At 46.3% G+C, this 23,984-nt stretch overlaps 1 protein-coding gene and 1 long non-coding RNA gene across 6 annotated transcripts in view; one reads left to right on the top strand and one right to left on the bottom strand.

Annotated features, from left to right (window-relative positions):
* Positions 1–2,564: 2,564 nt before the first annotated feature.
* Gm31839 lies at positions 2,565–9,572 on the bottom strand. Of its 4 annotated transcripts, none has more exons than XR_383365.2 (4): positions 9,538–9,572; positions 6,325–6,381; positions 4,614–4,681; positions 2,565–4,381 (listed from the first exon to the last, which is right to left on the bottom strand). It is a non-coding gene; the product is annotated as a predicted gene, 31839 (long non-coding RNA). The 4 variants fall into 4 exon arrangements; XR_001781221.1 differs by having other exon boundaries at positions 2,565–4,376; XR_874531.1 differs by lacking the exon at positions 4,614–4,681.
* A 7,269-nt stretch (positions 9,573–16,841) lies between these two features.
* Tspan14 (tetraspanin 14) overlaps positions 16,842–23,984 on the top strand; it is a 60,647-nt gene continuing 53,504 nt past the window's right edge. The window contains exon 1 of one of the 2 annotated variants that reach the window (XM_017316081.2): positions 16,842–17,139. The gene's annotated coding sequence lies outside the window, so the exon portion shown is untranslated. The remainder of the gene's footprint in view (positions 17,140–23,984) is intronic. The other variant, NM_145928.2, reaches the window with a different exon arrangement.

Genomic DNA, 23,984 nt, shown 5'->3' with positions numbered 1-23,984 from the left:
GCATTACATAGTTGACATATGCCTGTAATCCCAGCGTTATGGAGGCTGAGGCACTAAGGTTTGTTTTGTTTTGTTTTTAAGATTTATTTATTATTATACATAAGTACATTGTAGCATTACACCAGAAGAGGGCGTCAGAACTCATTACAGGTAGTTGTGAACCACCACATGGTTGCTGGGATTTGAACTCAGAGTGTCAGAAGAGTAGTCAGTGCTATTATTACCCACCGAGCCATCTCGCCAGCCCGAGGCAATAAGGTTTTTGAGTTCAAGTCCAAACTGGCCACACCATGAGACACTGTCTAGTGACACAAAACAGGCGCTTGTGAGATGGCTCAGAGGGTAAAAACACCTGCCACAGAAGCATGGTGACCTGAGTTCAATCCCCAAATCCATATAAACATGGAAGGAGAGAACCGACTCCACACAGTTATATAAACATGGAAGGAGAGAACCGACTCCACACAGTTGTCCCCTGACCTATACTTGTCCACAGAACACACACACATACACTAACAACAACAACAACAACAATAACAGTAATAAATAAAAATTTTTAAAATAATGGTCTCTCAGAAGCTAAGGAGACTCTACTATGTCCTTCAGAACCAGGCTGTTTTTATTGAACTGTTGGGATTAATCTCTTCGTGACTGCCAGTAATTAATTACCTAAAAGTCTATGGGGTTTTTTTTTTGTTTTGTTTTGTTTTTTGTTTTTGGTTTTTAGATTGTGGAGATAGAGTAAAATGTATCATTTATCTTGAAACATGAAAAGCTCCAACTTTTCAGATAAGATAATATTTGAAGCTTCAGAAGCCATCTCTGAAAGGAACTCTTTTTGGCATCCCTTTTTATTATATATTCCTGCATACAAACTGTAGCATGTGTGGCTATTTAGTATTCCATTCCTTGTGTTTTTCAACTTCTAGATTGAGGTTATAAGAAACCAATGATGAGTGTAATTTAACATTCACAACGTCATATCTAACACTGATGAGAATATATGTTTTGAATATATTCTTAAATGTATGTTGACATGAAACATGAATAGTTTTACAATATGTCCATGTGTCTGTTGTAGGTACACTGGCTCCTCCTAGTAAGTGAATGCTTATTGCAATGTACTTTTACAGTATGTTAAAATGCAGCTAATTTCATAATATGTGGTGTGTGATATAGGCTACCTTGTCTTTCACTTTTTTCGTAGAAGTGTTAAGTTTTAAAGGTCAAGACAGTAGAAGTTGTTTGTGAGATTGATGTTTATCAAAATAAAATTACACTTTAAAAGCCACGGCTTCTGCTGCATATGGTTCATATCTATCATCTTAGTGGTGAGACAGCAAAGGCAGGAGATTCGAATGGCCATAACTTACAGGCATGGCTGGTATAGACAGAGTTCTAGGCCAGCGGGGGCTTCACAGATCTGTTTCAAAACAGCAACAACACAGCAAAGCAAAAATCTGACTTCCTATAATATGATAAATGTGTTAATTAGTTTGATTATTTCTAGAAGAGGGAGATAGTTCAAACATACATACATCCTGTTAATAGACATGGTTATCAATTTAAAAACTTTTAAAGATTATTTCAGTCTTTAAATACTCTTACATAATTCTTAAAACTCAACACTAGTGAAATGAATATATGTATTTATATATGCATGTATTTTAAAATACTTTGTGTATGGGTTGGAGAGAGAGCTTAACAGTTAAGAGCACAGACTGTTCTTCCAGAGGTCCTGAGTTCAATTCCCAGCAACCACATGGTGGGTCACAACCATCATAAATGGGATCCAATGCCCTCTTCTGGTGTGTCTGAAGACAGCTACAGTGTACTCATATAATAAATCTTTAAAAAAATAATACTTTGTGTGTGTATGTTCATGCAGGTGTGACTGTGTGTGTGTGTTTTTGTGTGTGTGTGTGTGTACGCACACACACATGTCCCCAACAGAGGACAACTAAAGGTGTCATCCTTAAAAACACCATCTACCTCTTTTGAGACAAGGTCTCCTATTGACTTGGGGCTCCTTACATTGGTGTTTTTTATCTGCCAATAGAGGGTCATCAACTGTAACAAACCTATTTACAGGATATTGATAATGGGGGAAGCTGCGCAGATATGAGGTTGGGGATACATAGAGAAGTCTATTATTCCTTCCACTAAGTTTTATTGTGAACCTAAAACTGCTTCAAAAAATAAAAGTTTGTATTTTTGGTTTTTGTTTTGTTTTGGCTAACAACTCAATCAACTGGGCAGAGATATGAGAAGAACTTAAGAGAACAGGAAATAAAATTGAATCTTAAGTATAAATCTACCTAGTTTTATTCATAATTATTACATGTTAATAAATTGGTCAGTATGTATGTATTGTGTATGTATGTATTGTGATTGTTTGTATGTATGTATAACACAAAACTCCAATATGTTATTTGATGCCAAATAACATATTGCTATGAAATAATTAAAAGTAAAGTTTTTTGCTTGTTTTGTTTTGTTTCTGAGACAGAATCTCTCCACACAACCGTTGATGTCTTGGAACTCACTATGTAAACTAGGCTAGCCTCAAACTCACAGAGATCTGCCTACCTCTACCTCCTAAGTGCTGCGATTGAAGGCATATGCCACCATGCTCAGCGAAGGCAAAAAGTGTTTAGTGTGCTTAGTGAGTATATCATATATAATATATCAGTATATTTGGGGCTTGGTTTTGAGACAAGATCTTGCTATGTTTCTCAAGTTGACCATGAACTCTTGGACACAGGTAATCCGCCTTCTCCCTCTTTCTAAATAGCTGGAACTATAGGCATAAATGGGATCCAACCACATCAGGCCTATAAGGTATTTGTAATACAAACCATGTTGACAAGGCCAGTTGGTATATTAAAAGCTGAAGTATACAGAATTCGATGCAATTTGTCTCCATCTACCTATATATTGTTAGGTAGGGTGAAACAAGAATGTTATTTATTTCTCTCATGTGTAAAAATCTGCACATAAGCAATTCAGGCTGAGAAGGTCAGGGAGTAGATTTTTTTTTTTTTTGTACTGTTACTACACCATCCTAAGTTTATGTCTTCTGTCTGAAAGATCCCCATAGTTCACCAGAATATACCTTTTCCCCTCAAGACCCAACTTGGAAATTGTATATTTCACTTTTGCTCTCAGCCTACTGGTCAAAACTCAAGGGCAAAGTTAACTGCAAGAATAGCAAGAAAATCTATCCTTCCTTCTTTCCTCTTCTCGTCTCTTCCTTCTTTTGTCCTATTTCTGTTAATCTCTTTCTGGTACCAGTGTGTCTAAGCTTCACACCCAAGCCCAGAAATGTAGCCTTTCTCATAAATGGCTTTGGCCTTGTATACTTCAGTGGTTATAACTTATCTCTTCTCCCCCTTCTTCCTCCCCAAAGAATGAATTTCAAGTGAAACCAACTGTGTATGCCCTGATATATGCACAGAAAAAAAAATACATGAAAACCTGGTAATAGCATTTGTCTCCAGGACAAGGCTGTAGTAGTTGGGGACATGGGTGGGAGAAGAATGTTTCACTTAATATGCTTTTGTACATTTATAACTTTTTCCATATGGATGTATTAACTAGCCACACATTTTGAACAAAGCAAATACTAGCAAATTATGTGCTTAGTAAACCTGCTGCCTGGTTCACTGATGAGGAATTTGCTTGTTTTCCTTCAGCCCCCTCAAAGAGGGTTATAGATAGATGTGGTGTGAAACACAGGCCACATGAACTGGAAAATCCATATGGTTTGAGGAGCCTGAAAAACCCTGTGGGCAGCATGAGCAGAGGGCTGGAAAAGAACACAAATCCAGATAAGGGCCTGGGAGAGCCAGGCTTCCTGAGCTGGCAGATCCAGCTGGCCCTGGCCACTCTTCCAGACCATGCTTAGCTTTAACTCATTAGAGAGACAGGAGGCTGGTTCTGCTTCCAGGTGCCTGCCACACATGCAGCTCGAGCAGAATAGAGGTGGGGAATGCTGCAGTTCTTCAGGCAGGGCAGGGGCACTGAGAGAGGGTGTGGAAACTGAGGCACAGACAGCTCCTAAGGCAAAGGGCACCACTTGCCCTTTGAGCTGGGAGTCTTTTAAGTCTCTGCCAGGCAGAGGCCAGACTCTCCTTATCTGACTTTTGTTCCTTTTCCAGCTTTTGTGGATCAAGGGAACCTTGAGGCAAACTTCTGGGGTGTATGGGTGGGGCCTAGGAGGCCCTTGTGCAAGAGGACATCTGATACCCTGCCCCACTGGGTTGTGGAGAGATCATAGAAATGATGCTCTTCTCCTCAGTCAGTCTTCCAGCATCCTCAAAGGGTGTCCATGGGGTTCTGTGCACACCGAGTGACTCGCTACCTCCACATTTTGTCTAACCTCCAATGAGAGAAAAAAGAAACAGTTCACAGCCCTCTAGATATCCACAAATTACTTCTACAATTAATAAATCAGGATTTTATACTTTTAACTCAATAGATATCCCCAACCTCTTAAACATGAAATGCAATCATCTGCCCGGTAATGACTTAGAGTCTTATAAATGTCCCAAGCACCTTTAAATGTTGAAAATAACAGCATAATCATTGCAAGATTGTATCAACGGACTCACCAAATCTGCTTACAGTGCTGGTATGCACAGTGCTGAATAGGCTTTGTTATGCCTTGCCATTAGCAATCCTAGGAGCAGGAGAGACAGGCCGGATAGATATACCCATGTGTTGTCCATCACTGCCCTCTACTGGGTACAGCTAAGCCCCACCCACTTAGACTGTCCATGTTCTTCAGTGTCAGGGCTGCTTCTCTACATTTGTAGCCTTTTACTGGAACTATTTTACAAGACCCCAGGTAAATTGCCGCATAAAAAACCAAAATTGGTAGCTGGCTCAATGGTTTACTAGGCAAAAGTGTTTTCCATACAACCCTGATGACTTGAGTTTGATCCCAAGAACCCATATAAAAAGCCGGATACAATAATGAACATCTTAACCCAGCACTGGTATAGCAAGATGGGAGATGGGAATCTGGAGACCCTTCAGAGCTCATGGGTCAGCTAGTCTGGAGGATGAAGTATGGTAGGAACAAGAAAGACACGGGCCTGTGGGGGCGGGGAGGGGGTGAGTTAAAAATCAGCTCCTCTAGAAAAACAAAAAACAAACAAACAAAAGATCAGCTCCTAACATTGTCCTCTCACCACCACACCAGCACCCAAGGGTGCATGTAAACACTATTACTACATTCTGAAGAGCAACTAGAGCACTGATGGGATGGTATGCTGGTTTGTTTTTATGTAAAGTTCTAAATCTTGGCTGTAGGACAGTGAACATCTTTGATGCTTTTCAAAGCTGATCCACATTGTTACTTTATAGTCATCAATGCTGAGGGCCATTTGAGCAGTTGCTGAAAATACTGTCCTAGACACAAGCCAAAACCCATCTAATGATTCCTTTTATGAAATTCAAGCCACTAAACTCAAACAACAGTTCTTAAAGTCAATCACTGAATGTCCTGTCACAGGGTAACTCTATTCAATCTTCTTATTTATGTATATGTATATATTTTAGGATGCTTCTCCAGTAGTAGGTTTCCATATTGAAATGTACTTAATATTAATTAACTGTCTCTGAATGCCCTCCTCTACCCTGACGCCCACCTTGACTCCATTAAACCTTTCCTGTTCCATGATTCACATTTTCCCTGTTATATCACTGCATGCTGTCTCGTGTCCCCTGAAAGACACCCTATGACCCCTTACTAGCTTCCTGATCTCTGAGATTATTCCAAATGAAACACACATATTAAAAAATTCAAGGTCTGCATTCATATCACAAACATGTAATATTTTGTCTTTCTGCATCCAAGTTCCCTCACTCAGGATGACTCTTTCCAGCCCCATCCGTTTAGCTGCAAATTTGATAATTTCATTTCTCTTTTCTCTTCTATAAGTTTAGAATTCTTTGAGAATTTCATACAAGGTATTTTGATTATATCCATCCCCAACTTTCCCCTTTAATTCCCCAGTTTCCTCTACTCTCCCAATTTTGTGCCATGTGTTTATAAAACTAATGACCCATTCCTCTGCTATGTACTATAGGCCAGCAAATAAGATGTCCAGGTCCAGGAGTAGGGAGCTTCCTTTGGAGATTTTGGCCAGTGGCATCCCAAAGACCCTCCCCACCTCCCAGGCATTACAGACTATTGTCCTTGCTCTTGACAATCTTGACCAAACTTCAAGTCAGACCAGAACTTGACAATAAGACCCTGTTGCTGAAGACACCATACACTTGAGTCACAGAATGCAGAGACATCAATCCGGTACTGACCTGGGAGCTTCATCCCCAACTGCTTAGCTTTCATAGTGCCGGAATGTACACTGCACACTATCAGAGGAGAAAGGTAATTGTCAGTCTTACCCAGCCATGGATCCCATGAGATACAGTGATGTCTGACCTGGCAGGGTGGTGCCCGCCAGAGCGATAGCAACACAGCTGTTATAGAAGTAATCAAACACTCTCTGTTTGGCTTTTTAAGGCCCAAGCTATGGTATACTTCCTCCAGCAAGGCCACACCTCTTACACCTGCCCAAACTGCTCCACCAACTGGGGAACACAGGTTCAATAGCTGGAGACTCTGCAGTGCATCTCATTCAGACCACCAGAGACCATGTCTCAAAGAATGGAATACAGTGGAATACAGTTGACAGCAATTGAGGAAGACACTGAATGTTGACCTCTAGCCTGCATGCACGCCCGCGCACGCACACACACACATACACACATACACACACACACACACACACACACACACACACACGGTTCTGTTACACGTTCTTCACTCTGGTTACAGTGAATGGAACTGTAATGATGGAAGTAGTGACTCCTACCTATAATTGTAGCTCTTGGGTCACTCAAGCAATAGATTGATACAAGTTTGAGGCCAGCCTGGGCTACAATTTGATTCCTGCCCCTCACCCCTAACAAGAACAGTTTGTCCAAGAAGGAACACATATGCTGCTGGCTGGCCCGAGTGACCAGCATATATTTTAAGAGGCCTTTTTAAAATTAGATATTCTCTTTATATACATTTCAAATGCTATCCAGAAAGTTCCCTATACCCTCCCCCTGCCCTGCTCCCCTCCCCACCCACTCCCACTTCTTGGCCCTGGCATTCCCCTGTACTGGGGCATATAAAGTTTGCAATACCAAGGGGCCTCTCTTCCCAGTGATGGCTGACTAGGCCATCTTCTGCTACATATGCAGCTAGAGATACGAGCTCTGGGGGTACCTCATAGGTACCCCCATGGGTAGTTCATATTGTTGTTCTACGTATAGGGTGGCAGATCCCTTCAGCTCCTTGGGTACTTTCTCTAGCTCCTCCATTGGGGCCCTGTGCTCCATCCTATAGATGACTGTGAGCATCCACTTCTGTGTTTGCCAGGCACTGGCATAGCCTCATACGAGACAGCTATACCAAGGGCCATTCAGCAAAATCTTTCTGGCATATGAAATAGTGTCTGGGTTTGGTGGCTGATTATGGGATAGATCCCCCTAAGAGCAGGGACCAGAGACCAATGACCCACCTAGGAAGCAATGGGCAAATCTGGCATGATCTTGAGTGAGAATGTAGCCAGAAACTGCTGGGGTAGTAAAAACAGAGACCAGCAATGGGGAGTGGGTGACATGGGACAGTGCTAGACACAGCCCTTGCTGTGGGGCTGTTCCAGAAGGCTTCCTACCTCCCCGAGACCTGGGCACAGGGAACACAGAAAGGTGACAGCATGTGAGGAGACCAAGCATTCAGGAAGCAAACTGTTCCAGAGGTGGGTGTGCAGGAAGGAAGGGAGGCAGGAGGCGGTGGAGAAAGAAATGAGGCTACAAGGCCTCACTGACCTTATAAGCTGCTGGGAAATGAGGCTTTGTAACGTTGCCCCAACAGCCTGTGAGTGGATATAGATAGGAGGCAATGGTGGTGACTGGAGCAGAGTCTGGCTGGATTGCTTCCTTCTTCCACCACAATTCAAAGTGAGTTACCGAATTCAAACTCTAGGTCTTATTTATGCAGCCATTACCTGGAAGATGTTGGCCCTGGGTCACGAAGTATGAGGAGACCTGCCGTCAGAATGTGTTTGCTACAGCCCATTCTGAGGCCTGGCCTGCTCAGCCTTTGTGGAACACAGAAAGATGTTGGTATTCAGTAGGAGCGCGCGCGAGAGACTGGTGATCTGGTTTTGTTCTAAAGATGGACTAGGGGAGTGGTAGTTGAGAAATGAAGTCTGTCACAGCCTGGTCAGGTTTATAGAAGTTATCCAAAGACACGTGAGTCTGAGAGCACAGACAGTTTGTGGAAATGGGGTATAGAACTAGGGCTGGAACTGGGAAGTGCAGCATGTCCTAGAAATGGGGAGGAGTCATGGTCCTGGGAGTGCCATAAAATAATGCTTGAAGACTTTTCTTTTCTCCTTTTGTAAGTCACACACACACACACACACACACACACACACACACACACACACACACACTCATTCTGATAAAGTCAGAGATTCAGAGAATGGCCCCTAGGTGGCAGTGTGCACACGAGACATCTACTACTATCAACATATGCTCACTACAAATTGTCCCAAGAGGCTGGCTATGCCCCACCAACTCTTTGTGAGAGGAATAGAGAAGGACACCTGTGATGCCATCTGTGCCCTTCTTCACCTCTTGGGTGGGAGCAGGGGGTACTTCCTGGGTCTCTTCTTCTGGTAGGGTCTGAACATGCAGATCTTCAGGTATAAGATCTGAGTGTAAGACTGACAGGACTCCATTCCAGGACATCAACGTAGACAGTCCTGGTTCTACCACTGTGGACGGCATGACTCCTCAGGGCATCCTTCCCACATTTCGCTTACTAATGCAGAGCTTCTAAGTGTAACATGCTTTCTACTGTCCAGTGGCTTTCACGTTTGAGCATATCCCATAGTTCCATGATTGGGACACAAACAACTCAGCTGTGAATGAGCAGTCTTTTAGGGTCACAGCTGGGGAATATGAGCAGCTTCACTCTTGGGCTCTCATTTCTAACCTTTATGATCTGTCGCCCTATGATGTTTTATATGATCTCCTCCTTGGTTTATTTCTTTGAATAAACTATAGTCTCCCATTTGGAGCAAACTATGGTTGAATCAAAGACAAGGCTGGGAGGATGCAGACAGTCCACCTACTGAACAAACTTCTGCTCTCCCCTAACTGTAGTTTGTGAATGGGATACCAGGCTTGAGAGATGGTGGGCTACTTGTCACCACCATGTGCTAGCTCCCTTCCAGCCTCTACCATTACAGCATGCTCCTCTGAGTCCTATGCTCACACATGGTCTCCTATCACAAATACAATTCTTTTGTAGGGAGAACCATTAGAGGGCAGAGGTGCCATGGCTACAGCTGCAGTTATCAGAGTAAGAGGTGGCTGGATGTTTAGATGCTCTTTTGTTGTTCTTATTTTGTGGGTTTTGTTTTGTTTTTGTGGTTGTTTTAAGATCATTCTAAAGGTGGCACACACCTTTTATCCCAGCCCTCAGGAGGTAGAGTCAGGTGGATCTCTATGAGATTGAGGCCAGCCTCATCTACATAGCAAGTTCCAGTACAACCAGGAATACACAGAGAAAACCTGTCTTGAAAAAGCGGAAAAACAAATCAAAACAAATAAGCAAACAAAGAGTCATTCTAGAGTAAATCAGGTAGGCACTGTGTGACAGGTCAAGAGATAAATTTCTCTTTTGCTCTGGTTTTCTTAAGGGGCATGACTTATTTTAAGAAGGGCAACAGTAATTCAAAACTGATCTTGGAGAGAAAGGCCCATCAAAACTGTTGACCCCTGGCAACTGGTGTTGTCTGCACCCTACATCCTGCCATACATTGGTGAGGTAACACTCACTCACCCTCAAACTGGCCTCTTGGTCTTAACCTCTTCACCATTAGGCCACTAACCCCTTCTTCTTATTCTTCTTGGTCATTCACTCCCACTGATACAAGCCTCTGCTTGACCATAGCTTCATGTCACCATACCTGCCGTTTTCCCATACTAAGTGTCCTTTAGACCCTCCCCACTTCTCCCAGTCTCTCCCAGGCCCTGCTGCTAATCTTTCTTCCCACTAGCCAATACTCATTATCTGGGCTGGGGACTCTGGGGATAGCTAAGCTGGTAAAGTGCTTTCCATGTAAGCATGACGACCTGAGTTTAATTCTAAGCACCACGCCGGGAACGTTTCCAGCCCTGGGCTTTGGTTTTTCTATTGTGCCCTTTTTCAGAACCACCAAACCTTGGTTAGAGCCTACTGTTCATGATCTCTGCAGTTGTGCTTACACCCCCCCCTCCCCCCCCGTTGCTAAGGACGGTTGGAGCAGGCCACGTGGTCTGGGATGGATGCATCCCATCTCAGTCAGACTCACAATCCTTCCCTAAACCTCTTGCTTGTCTGTTTTCGGAAGTGTTATCTCTTTCTCACCCCAGTTTCTCTGGTATGCTTAGATTTAGTCAACTACCTTCAATGAATGGCCATTCCTCTGCCTCTCAGGAGCCTAACCACTGACGTCTGCACCTTCACTTCCTTCTCTTCCTCCAGGATCAGGGATGGTGCCGCTAAGCCCACCTCATCCCACTCTGTCCCAGCATGCTTCTTCTGGCCCTTTGCCCACACTCTTCACTCTTCTCTCTGCCTCTTCCCTTCACCATTTACACATATTCATGGCCTTCTTTCAAAACACACTTTCCCTTCATCATTTTCCAGGCAACATTTTCCAGTTAACATGTCTTGCCCACTGTTAACTAGCTTCACTGTTGAAAGGCTCTGTGACCCACTCCAGAAACCATGCCCTCTTCAGCCTGTCTCTCAGGCCTCTCTGGCATCACTCTCACCTAGCTGAAACCCTCATCACCTCTTACCTGTCATACAGATCATCCTCCGGGCTCCCTTCCTACCTCAGTAACCACTCTTCCTTCTTCTTTAGTCCTCTTGTATTTCTCTATGCCATCCAGGTTTTGCCCTTGATCCTTGTCCTTGTTTGAGAAGAGAGTCAGTGACACACGAGCAGCAGACTGTGGGGCTCTCTGTGGGAAGTACTACTTTCCTGCGACAGGAACAGCTCTGTCTTCTTTCCTGCTTTCTCCTTTTATTTAAGAAGCTGGAACTGTAGCAACCAATATATGGCTGAAAGCAGACCCCGACGAGCACGGAGTCTGCCGATTGCACTGGGCCAGCCTGGCTCAGCCCAGTGGCTATGTATGTAACCAGAGTGACACTGCTGAGATGTCAAGCACAGCAATACTTACCTTTAGGTGTCTCACCATGTCATGACAGAGTTGTTTTCAACAACTGCAGTGACCACTAGCAACAAAAATAAGTTAGGTAGTTGTTGAGTCATTGTTGTAATAAGGAAGCACAATTCTGGAGCTGGGAAGAGGGCTCAGTCTGTAAAGTATTTGCTGTGCAAGCACACGAGGACCTGTGCTTTATCTCCAGTATCCAAGATTAACAATAACAAAAAAAAAGCTAGATGTGGTGGTATTGGCTTATAATCCTAGTGCTAGGGAGGCAGAGACAAGTTAATATCTGGGGCTTATCTAATCAGAGAGCCACAAGACAGTGGAAGACCCTGTATTAAAAACAAGATGGGGGCCAGGCGTGGTGGCACACACCTTTAATCCCAGCACTTGGGAGGCAGAGGCAGGCAGATTTCTAAGTTCGAGGACAGCCTGGTCTACAAAGTGAGTTCCAGGACAGCCAGGGCTATACAGAGAAACCCTGTCTCGAAAAACCAAAACCAAACCAAAACAAAAAACAAACAAACAAACAAACAAAAGCAACAAGATGGGGGCTGGAGAGAAGGCTCAGCGGTTAAGAGCATTGACTGCTCTTCCAGAGGTCCTGAGTTCAAATCCCAGCAACCGTGATGGCTCACAGCCATCCGTGATGAGATCTGATGCCCTCTTCTGGTGCAACTGAAGACAGCTACAGTGTACTTAAATATAATAATAAATAAATAAATCTTTAAAAAAACCAAAAAACAAAACCCACAAGGTGGATGGCACCTGAATGAAAATGATACACAGGGTTGTTCTCTGGCGTCAACATAGCACATGGACATACATGTACCCTCACACATACAAACACATGTACACAGAAGTGAGCATAAATCCCCAACAGATACAAAACTCTCAAAATGTAAGCTCCTGCTGAGGTAGCTCTTCTAAACTTTATAAAACAATAGATTACTCCCCTTTGTTCAGGAGTACTTCAAAAGGATGAGACGTTAGCCACCACTTCTCACCACACCCCCCCCCCCACACACACACACAGAGCACTCAGTATCTAATGCCACTGTCCATGCAGCAGAATACAACATCTCCTTATTCCTCCCTTTCCTATCCACTGATCCCCATCAGATCTGTCTCTAAGTGCCTGGGGAAGCTGCCCACCTCTTGCCAGTTTATCTTCCTCTTCCTCCTAACCCCACTGTAGTACTTTCCTTCACAACTACGCGTTTGCATTTAGTTTTGCTCCGTGTGAGCCACTCTACCTACTGGCCTTAGAGAGCTTCTGAAAACACAAATGTGACAGTGTCATTGTTTTGTCTAAAACTTTCCAGCCAGTGCCCAGAACCTGAAGGTATCTGGTAGACCAGACTCTGCCAGGAATTATTGTGTGATTTCTGCTCACATCACTCCTTTTCATGGCATAGTCCCTGTGGCCATGGGACATTAGCTTGGGCATAGGACAAAGCCTTGTTCAAATAGTTTATCCCACCTCCTTCACAGTGATTGGTTCGTGTGAGACTAGGCAAGTGGCCAGAGCTGTACCAATTATAAGCCTCTTTTGAATTTGGTTATGTTAGCCCAAGATCAATTGCCTTGAATTTCCAAAAATAATTCTGATTTCAAACTCTTGCAATGCTGTCAGTGACCTAAATGTAACATCACTTTGCCCTGTATTTGTCTAGAGATGTTTAAGTGGTGTCCTCTTGTTTGTCACAAAAAGTCCTCAGGTTCAGTTAGGCAATTAAATGCCTTTAATCCCAGCATACTGGATGCAGAGGGAGGTGGGTCTCTGAGTTCAAGGCCAGTGTGATCTACAGAGTGAGTGAGTTCCAGGACAGCCAAGACTTCACAGAGAAACCCTGTCTTAAAAACAAAAAACAAACAAACAAACAAACCTCTCATAAGATGGCTAGGGCTAGCAAGAAAGCATCAGCTCTGACCACTGAGGCCTGCTGAGGGAGGGAAGGTGTGCCTTGCTGACTTTGTACACATCCCACCCCCTTCCTGTCTTTCAGCATTGTGGCCAACTGCTTCAGAAGGGAAATGCCTAGAGAGGCTGTTCACTTTCCAGGACCTCTGATATCACCTGATCTTTGGGTCTCAGTGTTGGCTTTTCTCTCTTCTGCCATCTTGTCTGCAGTCGTGACCTTCCCCACAACTCATCAGGTGAATATAATCATCAGGTGAATATAATCCTGTCCCTCACTGGAAACAGCTCCGTAGCCTTTGACTCTCATCTTCACAGCGACAGATATAACCTCATTAGACCTGTAGCTAGTGAAGGTCATGTGATCAACCACTCTGATTTGTGCCTGCAACCCAACTTCGTTCATCTGCTCATCAAATCATTACTCCTTCCTCCCCCAGATCATTCTCATTACTATACAAATCTCCCATAGTTTTCTCTGTAGCCTAAATCCTCCTTCCCCAACTGGCTAACACAAATTAAAGTTAATAGTGGGCTGGCCGGGCGGTGGTGGCACGCGCCTTTAATCCTAGCACTTGGGAGGCAGAGACAGGTGGATTTCTGAGTTCGAGGCCAGCCTGGTCTACAGAGTGAGTTTCAGGACAGCCAGGGCTATACAGAGACACCCTGTCTCGAAAAAACAAAAACAAAAGTGGGCTGTAAGTATCATTAATCCTAGCACTATGAGGGCAGAGCCAGGTGGATCTCTGTGGAGTTTGAGGCCAGCCTGATCGACATGGAAGTTCCAGGCTAGCCAGGGCTCCAGAGAGACCTTTTCTCAAAATAAATAAATAAATAAATAAGTAAAATTTTAAAATGGAAAGTAGATAAATGTGAATAAGATAATTTTCTTCCTTTCATCTACACAGTAAATAGAAAGATAGCTCAGGATAGGTGATTCTCTAGACCTGGGAACCCAGTTATCCTAATTTGGTTTGTCAACATCGTTACCACGTGACTTCTGCTACAGACACCCATGGCTACTGGAGCCATAGCTTTTATAAGTATATTCCTGGAAGGAATGCTGACCAAGGAAAGCACATTGCTTCCCTTTAAAGTTAGTTTAGAAGCTGCACGTGGACCCTTCCATTCCTATTGGCTGGAACTGAGTCACATGGTCATATGTAGCAGAAACATTTGCCTTTATTTTGGAAAGCCATGTATGTAGCCAGATAGAATTGGAAATTATGCTAGGAAAGGCAAAATGAGATATGGCTATTAGGGATGCCTAGTCATCTCCACCACTTATGGTTCTCTGTTCCCTATTGGGTTATTAATGTGCAGTAGCTTCCATCCCACTATACCCAGAGCAGAGCCCTTAGCACGTTTACCAATGGCTCCGTGCTGCTAAAAGCACTTATCTGTCCTCATCTTACCTGAGCCCCGAGCAGCAGCTAACAGCTAAGTCCTTTCTGGAAACAGCCTTTTACATCTTGGGCATAGGCATCTAGCATCCTCTGTTCTCTTGCCTCCCAGCCTGTCTCTCAGTGGTTTTTTCTTGCCTTCTATTCCCTCTCATTCCCTGGGTCCCCATGGGACCTTCTCTTCTGCAGTTTCCTTTCCTCCCTTTAGATGACCTTCTTAGACCCCATGAGCTCCCAAAACGCATCTTCAGCCCACACCCTTCTTCTCTGCTTTTAGTGACTGGACAACAACCCTGGGTGTCTATCAGGCACTGCTAAGTCAATACGGCCAAAACAAAATTGTTGGTGGTTATCCTGAAAATGGATTTCCTCCAGGCCAGCCCACCCAATAAATGAGGCACTGTTTGCCCACTCACAGAAAGACACTTAAAAGCTATTCCTCTTTTTTTTTTTAAACATTTCCTCCTCCTGTATCTGGTCTTTTTGGTCTTAGATCCAAAACATTATCTCTCAGGTATTCATCTTAATACACCCGCCATTTCAGTTTCAAACTTCCTCCATACTTGGCTTGGATTAAGGTAAAAGTTTAATTGGCTCACTGCTTTTAATTTTTGTCTGACAACTACTACATCTACTCTTCTCACAGCAGCAAATTAGAATGCTGGTCTTTTCCATAAACCCTTCAAAGGCTTAACTAAACAACAACAACAAAACAAAAACAAAAAACAACAACAAAAGATACTCAGTCCTTTGACACAGTGTGTAGGCCTGTTCTGTCCTGGTCTTGATCTTCACTCCATCCCCAGTAGCCTGACAATAGCCATCTAGTTTTCTTTGAGCTCCTTGACGCATCAGAGCGTGGCTCTTATCAAAGCCTTGGCACCTCTGCTCTCCACTTGTACTTTCTGGACCAACTGCCACCCCTACCCCCCACCCCCTCTTCTAACTCTTCACTCCTTTGCTTTCAGTTTCAACATCAATCTCTCTCTCACCTTTCCCTTCCACATGCTCACTTTATCCCTGGGCTTTTGTCTTGTCTCAGCATTGATTTCATCTTGAAATGATTTGTCTTTTCTACTAAACAGTAACTATGTGGAGGGAGAGGTTTCAGGCTGCTGCACTCCCCAGGATAATTCAAGACCTGGTGCCCACACATCAGACACCCAATCATGCATTTTGGTTAGTTAGAGGTGACAATATGGACAGGTTTCCTTGCCAGAGAGGTCCTTGAGCTATCTGGCATATTCTAGAAACAGGCTACATCCCCATTGTTAAATAACCACAACTAGCAGCAGAAAGGTACATTCTATTTCCAGATTTTCTTTTTCTCTTTACAATGAACTTAACCTGTTGGCTGCGTGTGTTAAAAACATAGCCCCAGTCTTATGCCACTTTTGTATAGCCCAAGAGGAGCAGATCTGTCCCTCAGCTCCCGCAAATCTACACGAGTTTACCAAGCAGGACAAGGTTATGCTTTGCTCTATTGACAAGCAGATCTAGGCTGGGACGAGATCGGCCTTTTTATCACAGCAGTGTGGACAGCACTGTAAATCTATCTGCCTGTCCTGTGACCTTCCACTTCCAAGAATCAGCCCAGCCATCTCCTCAGCATAAAGGTGATGAGCAAATCTCAGCAGGACATCCAAAGGAAGCTTGGTATTTTTAGCACCGAGACTGGAAGGAGCGAGTGTTTACGGCTCAGCTGTAAAGAAATCTCAACCACCGTTTCTAGAAAACTACCCGCACACACTGGCTCCCAAGGCTGGGCAGGAATGCCTTCCATCTTAAAACCAGCCATTTCACCAATCTTCTTCCACCTCTCAGCCACCTCGAGCATCCCTTGACACAGGCATCTTGTAACTCGCATTTCTCCCTGGCTCGGCTCCCGCCGGGTTAAGAGCTAATACCAGAGGAGCATTTGCGCGGCGTAACTTGGCCGAGCGCTCAACTCTGCGGCCACAAGCGATCGACTTCGCCAGCGTCCGGGAGCCACAGAGAGGGCGGAACCGGGTAAATCCCGTTTGGGGCACCGCCCAGAGCCGGACAAAGGGGCGGGTCAGCGATCCGCCTCATTACCTATGGATGACCATTTGTAGGGCGGGGTGCACGGTAGGGGGTGGAGCACGGCGACCCGGGGGCGGAACACAGGCGGGGCGTAGAGAAGGCGTGGTGATCAATGTGGGAGGGGCAATCAGCGGTGGGATGTGGGCTGATAGCACAGTGGGGCGGAGCGAGCGGTGAGAGCCAGGCCTGGGTGGGGGGGAGGAGCGAAAGATGGGGCGGTTCCTGCATGGGGAGGAGCAAAGAGCGGGGGCGGGGCTTGGGTGCGCCAGACGCACTGGGCGGCTGAGCGGTGCGAGGAAGCGGCGCCTCTTTTTTCGCCGCGGCCCCGCCCCTCCGCGCCCCGCCCCCGCCGCTCGGACGGCCCGAGTCGCGCCCTCCCGCTCGGAGCTGCTGAACTTGCTCTAACTTCCTCGGCCAACCGGGCCGTGCTGCCGCCGCTGCTGCCGCGCCCGGGTAAGTAGAACGCGTGGCCTCGCTGAAGCGTCGGGCCTGTCTTTATTGTCTCGGGCCGGCCCTCGTGAGCGTCCTCTCGGGACAGCGGCTGCTCCCCGCGTTCCTGCTCGGCCCCTGGACTCCCTTGGCTGGCGGGGGCGGCCCCGCGGGTGGCGCGGGCTTTGTCTGCTGAGACCGCCCGCGAGCTCTGGAGGCCGCGGCCGGGACCCCGCTGAGCCGAACTGGGGCGCTGTATCGAGTGGGAGGCGCGGCGGGCTACCCGGAAGGTGTGTCTGCTCCCGGCTGCTGCCTGGGCTCTGTCGGTCCTCACCTGCGAACCCAGCGGAAGGCTCTTTATTCAGCTCCGGTCCCGGATGAGGGGACGGTCGCCCAGCCCCCACCCACCCTGAATGTGCACGCTGTCGCGGGGTCCCACGCTGTCCGGCAAGAGTTTAAGGAGGTGGCGATCCTGGCTTCTCGGTGCTAGTCGCTAAAGGCTGTGTTTGGGAGCAGAGCCCGACCCCTGACCTAGCCCGAGGTTTGGCCAAGTTGTGATTCTGGCTCAGCCTAGGTTGGAGCTCCTGTATTCCCTTCCCTCCCGGGCGTGCAGTGCAGAGGGTGGGCAGAGTGCACATTTGGGGACTTCGGCCCCTGAACCACTGAAACTCCTGTCTGGAGGACTGAAACTTGGTCTCCAGTGAGAGGCAGTCAGAATCCTCAGAACTCAGTGTCTTCAGCCAGTGCCTGCCCGGAGCTGGTTGCAGAGCCACGGTGACTGTATCAGGACACTGGTGTTCTGGGACATCGAGATGTGTTGGGCAGCGTGTGCAGGACGCTGGGCTGGAGCCTGTAGCAGGTGTGATCTCAGCTCTCTAGGTGGTCACCCCAACGGACTGGTGGATTTAGGTCAGTTGCCTGCCAAATCCTACACAGTTGTGGCTGTCAAGGGACAGTTTCCACACAGCCCCTTGGCTTCTGAGTAGAAGTTGGTGCCTGCTGAGTGCTTCCTTATTTATGAAAGGAAATCTGGGGCCCCACATTCTAACAGCTCAGAGGTTGCTGGAGACACCCTTTCTCTCAAAACTCCTCCTGGGCCCTAAAACCCTTAGAATGAAGCCCAGACTTCTGCTCTCTGGCTCCTCCCTTAGCTGTCCCCAAGTCTTTTTTTTTTTTTTTTTTTTTTTTTTTTTTTGGTGTCAGGGTCTTGTGTAACCCAGGGTTGCCTTGAATTCATGATTCTTCTCAGTCTCTTGAGGTGGAAACCTATGTCACTAGATGTATTTTACCCTTACTGTGTGTTTGTTATACACCTTTAGTTGATGACTGGCTTGATAGCATCCCTTTCTGCATTTCTGGGTCTCCTTCTTGGATCACCTAATGTGTTTCAGAGACTGGGGTGCTCTGGGCTACAGCCCATACTTTCTGGGCTCACATCTGCAAGCCTTGTGTGCTGGGCCTACAGTAGGTGCTCAGTGGTAGTTATTGATATGCACTTGATCTAGGCTTAGTTGCTTCATTTAGTCAAACATTCTTAGCCACTGCTCCTCCAGAGGTTTGTGGCTGTCCCCAAAAAAAGCTGCTGAGAGGGAAGGGTTGGCTGCCATGGGCAGATTCTCCTAAGATGTCTCTTAGGACAGCTGTGCCAGCTCATTTCTCAGGACAGGTGAGGGCTTCTTGTCACATGTTTGCAATGGAAGATGAAACTCATGCCTTGTGTGGGTGGGGGAGGAGCTTGCCCTGCAGGTTATAGAAATGAGGTGAAGTTACAAAGAGGCCAGGGTGCAGGGAAACCTTGGCTTCTCAAACCACTTCTGAGGGCCTTATCCTAGGCCACCATGTGCCTAGGGGTTAGACCTTGTTTAACTTTAACTAAAGAGTTAAACACAGTTAATTTTTACAGTGCCTAGAAATGCCAGTATGCCAGTCTTGAAAGCCCCTTGCTGGCTTAAAACCCAGTGAATTTATGAGCAAACATACATGTACATGTTTGTTTGTTCATAAATTACATGGCATAATGGTGGGTTTTTCAAGGCTTCTTAGTATTTATGGAAACATATCAAGCTACTATCCCAGCCTTACTTTTAATTGTTTAATCCTTGAAACAACTGAAACAACCCAAATGTGGTAGACATTAGCTACCTGATTTTACAAATGAGAAAACTATGGCCCAGAAAGGTCCGAGTGGTTTCCTGGAAGTCTCTCATTTAGACAGTACCTTCTTCTTGGAGGTGCTTAAGCATAGTGCTTAAGCAAGCCTGGCAGAACTACTGAGTTCTTCAGTACAGGTTTCCTTATGGCCCTGTTTCCAAAGCGTCTTACCCATCTAGCGTGATAGCTACATGCCAACCCTGAGTCCCTGCTAATTTGACTGATGCTCTGGTCTCTGCCCCACAAGGCCAGAGGATGGCATGGGTGGGGGTGGTGATGGGGATGGGACTAGAGAGCTTTCTGTAGAGATCAGGGTTTGATGCGGTTAAGATCAAACTTCAGATTTTAGAGGCTTAAAGCAATGAGTCTTTTTTGTTATTGTTCTTTTGTTTTGATTGTTTTTGCTGTCTCCACATAGACATCACAATCTGCTTTGTGTTACCATTATTGTAGGGCCAATTCATATTTCTAGCCCAGTAGAAATATCCTGATGAGTCTTGCTTTTAATGCATCTATCTACCTCTACGTTGCATTTCATTGGTTGCACCAAGTCACATGGCTGCAGTCACACTCAACTGCGGGGTAGGGGTAGGAATTTAAAAAAAAAAAAGAGTCTGAACAGCATGAATGCCCATCACTTGCCTGTTGCTTCTTCTCAAGCTCTGGGTCCTGTGCCTCCAAGAACATTGTTGTGAATTGGTCCAAGAAGCCCTGTTGGAAGATGTAGTTGCCACTCTTGAAAGATAGAAGTTTGGTCACCAAGAATGAGCCTTAGGGAGAGGTAGTGGTCTTTAAGGGCATCCTTTTGCTCATTGGCTAGTTCATTCCTTTATTCAAAAGCAGGAAGTCCCAGCCTAGAGCCTGTGAATGGAGGTGACAATCCCTGTTTCCTGCTGCCGGGGTGTTAGTGCCTTTAAAGAGGAGTGATTCCCAGGGGAGAAGGAAAGCAGGTGTGGCCACCTTGTCTCCTGGCCAGTGGACTTTGGGCATGTTGGACTTCCCATCCTTGTCTGGAGGTGGACTTAGTTTCCCTAGAAGCTGAGCAGGTAGAGGTGCCCCTAGTTGCTGTGCTCTTAGTAATTCCTCTGGTTACTGAGACCAAGCCTGCAGGACTGGGAGTGTGGAATAGAATGGTAGGAGAGTGACAGTTTGGTAGGGTGACTGTAGGGTAGCTTCCACAGAACCAGGTAGAAGCCTGTTAGATACGGTTCTCTCTAGCCACTCTGGCTTTTGCTTTCATGTTCTGTTGCCTGTCTGTACATCCAGCCAGAGACCTATTTAGGCCTGGTTGCAGCCTTTGCTTGCTCTCTCTCTCTCTCTCTCTCTCTCTCTCTCTCTTCCTTTTTTTTTGGAGACAAAGTTTCTCTGTGTAGCCTTAGCTGTCCTGGAGCTTGCTTGGGCTGGCCTCCAACTCACAGAGATCCTCCTGCCTCTGCCACTGCTGGCATTAAAGGCATGCACCACTACCAGAGAGCTTGTCTACTGCTTTTTCAAGGCCTCTGTTTTCCCACCTGTGGAATGTCAGGAAGTGTAAAGGACTGTGGCAGCTGCTACCCTTGGCTGGTCACCAGTGCCTAGTATAGGCATGCTTGGTTGTTTGCAGAGTCTTTGGGCTGGTGAAGGCAGCAGCTTGGTTTGCCTTCTCCTGCAGCGTAGCAGTGCTGTCTCTTGACTATGAGTCACTGTGGGGGTCTCATGTCTCCTGGCCGCTCTCCGCCATCCTCCGCCATCCTTGTTTGTATCGGTTCAGACAGAGCGAGTAGTTGCAGTGGCTCAGAACAGGACCTGGCCTCTGGGCAACAGTTGTTGTATCTGCCCACTCAGCGTGAACATGCCTAACCCAGTCTAGCATGCAGATGGGCAGTAAGGAGGCCAGCTTTTGACTGAAGTCTAATTGCTAGCTGTGTAGCCTAGACTGAAGTTGCATATTTTCTCATGTGTGAAGCAGGCAGAGTCAGATCTGCCACAGTTATTTGCCTTGGTTGCTGAGAAGCTGGTCCACACTTCAGGTTTGAGGAACAGGGTCTCAGGCCCCTGGGTCGGGCCTGACACTGTTTGGGGACAGCTGCTATCTTTCTGGCAGTTCCCCGCAAGCGCTTACCAACAGCTGGTTCTGGGAACCCTGGTTCCTCCACCCTTGGGGATTGGGTGGGGTTGGGTGGGATTGGGTGGGGCTGAGCAGGGCTGTGGTTTTTCTCTTTGGAAGGAGTAAGCCTGGTAATCAAGGTTAAGTGGGCCTGGACTGGCTGGAGTTGGCATCGTCACCTCTTAAGACCTATTCTGCTTCGATCTTTAAGCAGCCAGCACCTACATTTATCAGCTGGATAGCTGCCTCTCCTTGGATTCTCTTGTCTTGGTCTGTATACTATGTGGCTAAAGCAGCTGCTGGCAGGCATCCTGGTAGGATTTAGCTCATGGTGGCCAAGACTCTTCAGCACCCCCCCCCCCCCCCCGTTATCTTTCAGGGCTGAGGTGGTAGGTATCATTTGGGAAAGAGCCAGATCAGAGGCTGGTGAACCTTTTCTCTGGTTATGGGTGGATGGGTGGTACCAGCTATTTGGTCTGTGATCATGTATGCTACAGAGCCCGACACACATCAGAAATAGAGGTTTGAGGATTTCATAGCTGTGACATCCAAGAAAAGGTCTTCACAGCATCTAGAAGGAATGAATGTCCCCTGAAATTTCTTTTGTCTGTATCTGAAGTTGGTGTGGGAGGGAAAGGGGCTTAGCATACTCAAGGGAGCCCCAGCAGGGTCTCTCTTAAAGAATCACAGAATAAAGAAAACAGTTTCCTCAGCTTTAGCCCCCCAAACCTGCTGCACCATCAGTGCATCAGTGTGGTAGTACTGAGTCTCAGCATCAGAACTGGACAGTCTCAGTCTTGCTGTGGTAGTACTAAGTGGTAGTACTGTGGTAGTACTGAGGATCAGAACTGGACAGTCTCAGTCTTGCTGTGGTAGTACTGAGTCTCAGCATCAGAACCGGACAGTCTCAGTCTTGCTGTAGGAGTACCGAGTCTCAGCATCAGAACTGGACAGTCTCAGTCTTGCTATGGTAGTACTGAGTCTCAGCATCAGAACTGGACAGTCTCAGTCTTGCTGTGGTAGTACTGAGTCTCAGCATCAGAACTGGACAGTCTCAGTCTTGCTGTGGTAGTACTGAGTCTCAGCATCAGAACTGGACAGTCTCAGTCTTGCTGTGGTAGTACTGAGTCTCAGCATCAGAACCGGACAGTCTCAGTCTTGCTGTAGGAGTACCGAGTCTCAGCATCAGAACTGGACAGTCTCAGTCTTGCTGTGGTAGTACTGAGTCTCAGCATCAGAACTGGACAGTCTCAGTCTTGCTGTGGTAGTACTAAGTGGTAGTACTGTGGTAGTACTGAGGATCAGAACTGGACAGTCTCAGTCTTGCTGTGGTAGTACTGAGTCTCAGCATCAGAACCGGACAGTCTCAGTCTTGCTGTAGGAGTACCGAGTCTCAGCATCAGAACTGGACAGTCTCAGTCTTGCTATGGTAGTACTGAGTCTCAGCATCAGAACTGGACAGTCTCAGTCTTGCTGTGGTAGTACTGAGTCTCAGCATCAGAACTGGACAGTCTCAGTCTTGCTGTGGTAGTACTGAGTCTCAGCATCAGAACTGGACAGTCTCAGTCTTGCTGTGGTAGTACTGAGTCTCAGCATCAGAACCGGACAGTCTCAGTCTTGCTGTAGGAGTACCGAGTCTCAGCATCAGAACTGGACAGTCTCAGTCTTGCTGTGGTAGTACTGAGTCTCAGCATCAGAACTGGACAGTCTCAGTCTTGCTGTGGTAGTACTGAGTCTCAGCATCAGAACTGGACAGTCTCAGTCTTGCTGTGGTAGTACTGAGTCTCAGCATCAGAACTGGACAGTCTCAGTCTTGGTGATGTCCAGCTCTACTCCATCGTGCTGCTTTGCTTTCCTGACTGGTTGGAAATGCCCTCTTCCTGCCCTCTCTGTTTTCTGACCATCCTGTATTCCTGGGCCACGTGGACTCAGCTTTCTGAGGCTGGCAGGAGGTGGCCCACACCTCCTACAGGAGTATCAAGTGTGGGTGGTACTTTCTGGGGAAAGGTAAGAGGCGTCCTGGAAGACAGAGGAACTCTGGTCTTAAAGGAAAAAAAATTAATCTGGCACTTCTTAAGATGTTAAGGCAGAGTATTTAGGACTGTTGCAGCAGGGTTTTTAAGTAGCGGAAAGAGACTGGGCTCAGCTCCAAAATAACAAGAAAAGTAAGAACTTATAGCCACGGAGCACTATGCCCTGATCTTAGAGAATTTCTGAAGGTAGGGACCTTTCTAGCTGAATGGACCTGACAGAATTCTTCCCGAAGGCAAGCCAAGTGGACAGATACTATGTGGGGATAAAGAAGGATAAGGAATTTGATAACATGTTGGCGATAAATTGACTTAGCAGGATTCTTGCTAGACGGGACCTTTACAACTCTTAAGATCAGAGCTAATTGAATGGAAATCTCAGAGGACTTGACTAAAGTCTGGTGAAGGACTAAATCCTCTTCAGTATTCTGTGTTAAGGCTTGTAAGTTTTTACATTGACCCAGGCTCACGGCTGCTCACGTTTGTTTTTCTGGAGTGGCATTTTCTGCTGTGGGTATTCCTCATCTCCAGGACACTGTCAGTAAGGCTTCAGAACTAAAGGAAGGTGGTCGCCATTTCAAGCAACTTTGGCCTTTTTATTT

Source organism: Mus musculus, chromosome 14, assembly GCF_000001635.26.
Source record: "Mus musculus strain C57BL/6J chromosome 14, GRCm38.p6 C57BL/6J".
Taxonomy (NCBI): Eukaryota; Metazoa; Chordata; class Mammalia; order Rodentia; family Muridae; genus Mus; species Mus musculus.
This window is presented reverse-complemented; position numbering and strand designations above follow the sequence as displayed.